General features: G+C 31.6%; 7 non-coding genes across 7 annotated transcripts; 6 read left to right on the top strand and 1 right to left on the bottom strand.

Annotated features, from left to right (window-relative positions):
* Positions 1 to 810: 810 nt before the first annotated feature.
* On the bottom strand, positions 811 to 882 carry Trnaa-ugc. The gene has a single exon. It is a non-coding gene; the product is annotated as a tRNA-Ala (tRNA).
* A 457-nt stretch (positions 883 to 1,339) lies between these two features.
* On the top strand, positions 1,340 to 1,444 carry LOC113368496. The gene has a single exon (XR_003366410.1). It is a non-coding gene; the product is annotated as a U6 spliceosomal RNA (small nuclear RNA).
* Positions 1,445 to 1,529: 85 nt separating this feature from the next.
* On the top strand, positions 1,530 to 1,599 carry Trnaa-ugc. Its single transcript has one exon. It is a non-coding gene; the product is annotated as a tRNA-Ala (tRNA).
* A 157-nt stretch (positions 1,600 to 1,756) lies between these two features.
* Positions 1,757 to 1,862, top strand: LOC113368492. Its single transcript, XR_003366406.1, has one exon. It is a non-coding gene; the product is annotated as a U6 spliceosomal RNA (small nuclear RNA).
* A 181-nt stretch (positions 1,863 to 2,043) lies between these two features.
* LOC113368558 lies at positions 2,044 to 2,150 on the top strand. Its single transcript, XR_003366458.1, has one exon. It is a non-coding gene; the product is annotated as a U6 spliceosomal RNA (small nuclear RNA).
* A 310-nt stretch (positions 2,151 to 2,460) lies between these two features.
* Positions 2,461 to 2,565, top strand: LOC113368495. The gene has a single exon (XR_003366409.1). It is a non-coding gene; the product is annotated as a U6 spliceosomal RNA (small nuclear RNA).
* A 166-nt stretch (positions 2,566 to 2,731) lies between these two features.
* On the top strand, positions 2,732 to 2,802 carry Trnaa-ugc. Its single transcript has one exon. It is a non-coding gene; the product is annotated as a tRNA-Ala (tRNA).
* Positions 2,803 to 4,699: the final 1,897 nt, after the last annotated feature.

The raw sequence follows: 4,699 nt of genomic DNA, 5'->3' as shown, positions 1-4,699 counted from the left end.
AAGTTTGCTATCAATTTTGGCGATAAAACACTAAGAAGAGAGTAGAGGATTATTAACAATGTTCTCCTATCAGGCAGTTGAAGTCCAAATTTAGTGAATAGTATGTAGATATTAAAATAGAAAATTATTTGGAATATTGTTAACATGATCCTTAATGTGTATATAGTTATATTATGCTTCATATTTTATTAAAAGCTAATGAATTATATTTATCAAAAACTTATTATTGTATTATTATTTCTGAAAAAAAATGTTATAGCTACCTTCAACCCTTTTTTTTCCTTTCCATCTTTTCATTATTATTTCTTGCAAAATAAAAATAGCAAAACGAATATTCTTGAAGAACAAATAAAATTCTGAAACAGTCATATTTAGTTAGCCTTCCACGTTTTCGGTCTTTTGCATTTTTGTGACAAAAGCTTCTAATGTTGTTTGGTTTTTTCTTTTGCCTTGTACTTTTAAAAGTTCTTCATAAACGGATAGAGCATCTCTAACATCACTTATAGTTTTGAGCTCCTGTCAAAATTTAGAACCAATTTAATGAAGTGATCCATTATTTCAGTTATGGTAGGACTTCTTTTAACAAACGCCATCAGAATTTCTTTTTGCTCTTTCTCTGAATCACTGATATCAATATTTTTGTTTTCTTCTTGTTCAGTTAATTCCTTGAGCTCATCATTAGAAAAACTTAAGCACTATAATTGCTCCGGAATGTAGCACTTTATCTTTGAATCATGGTGATATTTTACTGTTAATTAATTGTTATATAATAAATGGGATATTGATCTACTTGATATGAGACATAATATTTGGAAATGCCGGGGATCGAACCCGGGGCCTTTCACATGCAAAGCGAACGCTCTACCACTGAGCTACATCCCCAATTGGTAATTACTGGTAATCTCATTCGCTCTTGGGCCAAGTTATTGCAGAAAACATTGCGATTTATAAGATCAATAAGAAATTTTCTCAAAAGAATATGACACGCGAGCCAAGTTAGTTGCAGAAAAAATGGCAATTCATAAGATCATCAAGAAATCTTCAATAAAAATGTGAACGTTTTACAATTACGTGTCATCTTGCCAAGGGGGAAAAAGCATCTCCACATTTACCTCTTCAAATCCTGGGTAGAAATAAAAGAACGCTAAACAGAAACAGAGCTAAGAAAGAATGTATTGACAATATAAAATGGAGTTGATTGTTTTATTAATGAATGATTGTATATTTAGACATGATTCAGGGAGTGAGAGATGGCTCCTCATTTCTGAGCGATTTATCTCGTGTTGTGCAGTAAAGCGAGTGCTTAAGCACAAATACAAATTACAAATGTTGGGAAGTATTCTTGTTCGGAAGAACACGTACAAAAATTGGAACGATACAGAGCAGATTGGCATGGCCCATACGCAAGGATGGTGAGCAAAATCGTGAAGCGTTTCACATTTTTTGGAAGATTTTTTAATGATCTATGAATTGCTCTTCTCTGCCAACTAATTGGCTCGTGTGTGGATGAAAAAAGCTATTTGCCATGCGGGGATGTAGCTCAGTGGTAGAGCGTTTGCTTTGCATGTGAAAGCCCGGGTTCGATCCCCGGCATCTCCAAATATTTGTCTCATATCAAGTAGATCAATATCCCATTATATTATATAACAATAATTTATAACAAAAAATATCACCATGATTCAAAGATTAAGAGCTACATTTCGGAGCGATATAGTCTTAAGTACAGTACAAATACAAATTACGAACGTTGGGATGTGTATTTCGCAGGCAGAACATATACTAAAATTGGAACGATATAGAGAAGATTAGCATGGCCCCTGCGCAAGGATGACACGCAAAATCGTGAAGCGTTCCACTTTTTTTTTTTAATTTTTTATTAAATATAATTCAATATGCAAATTATAATAATAAGTTGTAAGATTGAATTTAAAATTGTCACCATTACTCAAACAGATGGCGCATCGACCCTTAGGGATTAACTCGCGTTGTGGCGTATAGCTAGGATGTTTAGGTATAAATACAATTTGGGAACGTTTAAGAAGCGTTCTTGCTTCGGCAGAACATATACTAAAATTGGAACGATACAGAGAAGATTAGCATGGCCCCTGCGCAAGGATGACACGCAAAATCGTGAAGCGTTCCACATTTTTTTTAAATTTTATTTAATATTATTATTTTTTGCATATTTTTATTGCCAATCAAAATAATATACATTTTTTAAGACAATATGCTGGGTGTAAATGCATTTAAGAGATTATCTCCTATGTGATATCTCTCTTTTTTTATTTTTTGACATTTTATTTAAGATCGTTTGGCAATTTTTTTTTTCAATCTTCGAGTGGGATATTAATATTATTTGCACACATTTTTTACTTCTTTTTACTTTTGCGGCATTATATTACGCGGTTGTGGCGATAGCTAGGATGTTTAGGTATAATACAATTGGGAACGTTAAGAAGTGTTCTTGCTTCGGAAGAACATATACTAAAATTGGAACGATACACAGAAGATAGCATACCCCTTGGCAAGGATGACACGTAAAATTGTAAAACATTCCAAATTTTTTTTAGAAGATTCCTTGATGATCTTATGAATTGACATTTTTTCTGCAACTAACTTAGCTCGCGTGTAATATTCCTTTTGAGAAAATTTCTTAATGATCTTATGAATCGCAATGTTTGTTGCAATAACTTGGCCCAATGGTGAATGAAATAATCAGTAATTAACAAGTGGGGATGTAGCTCAGTGGTAGAGCGTTCGCTTTGCATGTGAAAGGCCCGGGTTCGATCCCCGGCATCTCCAAATATTTGTCTCATATGAAGCAGATCGACATCGCATTATATTATATAAAAATAGTTTTAATTAACGATTATTAAATATCACCATGATTCAAAAATAAGAAATGGCGCTATATTCCTGGGCGATTAACTCGTTTGTGCAGTTAAGGCAGTTGCATAAGTACAAATATAAAATAGAAATGTTGGGAAGTGTTCTGCTATAATTGCTAAATTATAATGAAAAACTAAATTTTTATTAATTGAAAATTTTGTGGAGTCCTTTGTGAGGCACCTCAAGCGCGAGGCCGTCGACGGTCGCCGACACCGCCACGCCTAGCGCCGCTGCTGTAATCAACCCTTGATAAAAACTATTTTTTTTTTTTTAAAGAAACACTTTATAAGCTCAGTATTAATATAAATTGAGGAAAAACAGTTTACAAAAAAATGATTGAATTACTAAAATGTTAGAATTGCTAGAAGGTAAGAAAAAAATTTTTGAAAAAAAGTTGTAGTGGTTGACAATCGTTAATAAAAAAAAGTTCTTTAATGTGAAATGCAAACTTCTTTAATTGCGTTTGTTTCTTAACTAAAACAATTAATCTGAATTCAGTAAAAAACACTCACTGTCTGAAAGCTGGATAAAAATAATTCGATTACTAAATTGACTATTACTAAAAAGGGGTTGTGGCGAGTAAGTATAATTTTGAATATTTATCATATGAAAAAAATGTGTTTTTTATTCGATTTTTATTCCAATAAACCAACTAAACTAAGTCAGGCAGAAATATACATTATATCAATAATTTTACTTATTTGTGATGATTTTTATAAGACCAAAGTTGGCCAATTATAAGAAAAACCTAATTCTTGAAAAAAAATTAGGGTTTTAAAAGATATTTTTGCAGGGCTGTACTTTCACCACGTTTTGGTTTGACGTTGAGTTCTGGGACAGCATGTATATATATATATATATATATATATATATATATATATAAAGCGAAAGGTTTTTCTTCAGATGGTGAAATAATATGATAAAATTGTTTCTTGGGCATCCATCTGTAATTAAAAAACAGTTTTATGAAAAATGTTTATTTATGTGTTATTGAAATTATATCTATGTATATATATTTATATATATATATATATATATATATATATATATAAATTACAAAATATTCATATTAGCATCATATATTAATAGGAAAGAGCGATGCCGAAATGCAATGCATCTTTTATCTGTAATTCGACACTACCAGTATTGCCACCCACTTCTGGTATCGCACAATACAATAATGTATTTACGTACAAAGAGCATCAAAGGTTCAACTCTCAGTAACCAAAACTGAAATTCCATGTTCATTTTGATAGTAATTATATTAAAAAAAAATCAAAATCGTAATTTGGAAGTTGGTAATAATTAAAAGTTCCAAGTGCAGTGTTCATTTATACAAACGTAAAGGTATTTGAAAATGTGGATAATAACTACATTTTGTTTTCTTGTTATATTTGTAACTTCAATAACTGAAGCAACGTATTTGAAACGCTGGATTCGAAATGATAACTATGATACTCCATCTAATTGGGTAGAAGGTGAAAAACCCTGTCAAAATCACAAAGAGCGGTATTTCCAGGAGAAATCGAAGGGGCCGTTATATTACCTGCCGAATCAATTGATGTGTCAGAAATTATATTGCCTATTTCAGGTAACTTTTATACATTTTTTTACTTTTAAAGCAGACGAATATTATTTGAACTTTGTTCAACATCGACTTTAACTGAACAAATAACTGGGCAAGCTATTGTAGTGAAAGCTACCACTTTTCAACTTCCCGAAGGAGAAGTTTGTTTTCATAAAAAAACATATTTGCTAATTTTATGTTTTCTCGACGTTTCAATCCATTCTGAATCGAATTAGACCAAAT

Source organism: Ctenocephalides felis, unplaced genomic scaffold (assembly GCF_003426905.1).
Source record: "Ctenocephalides felis isolate EL2017-DRISC unplaced genomic scaffold, ASM342690v1 CF-g0.4_SCAFFOLD_01170, whole genome shotgun sequence".
Taxonomy (NCBI): domain Eukaryota; kingdom Metazoa; phylum Arthropoda; class Insecta; order Siphonaptera; family Pulicidae; genus Ctenocephalides; species Ctenocephalides felis.
The sequence above is the reverse complement of the archived record's forward strand: the minus strand, read 5'-3'. Positions and strand labels throughout refer to the sequence as shown.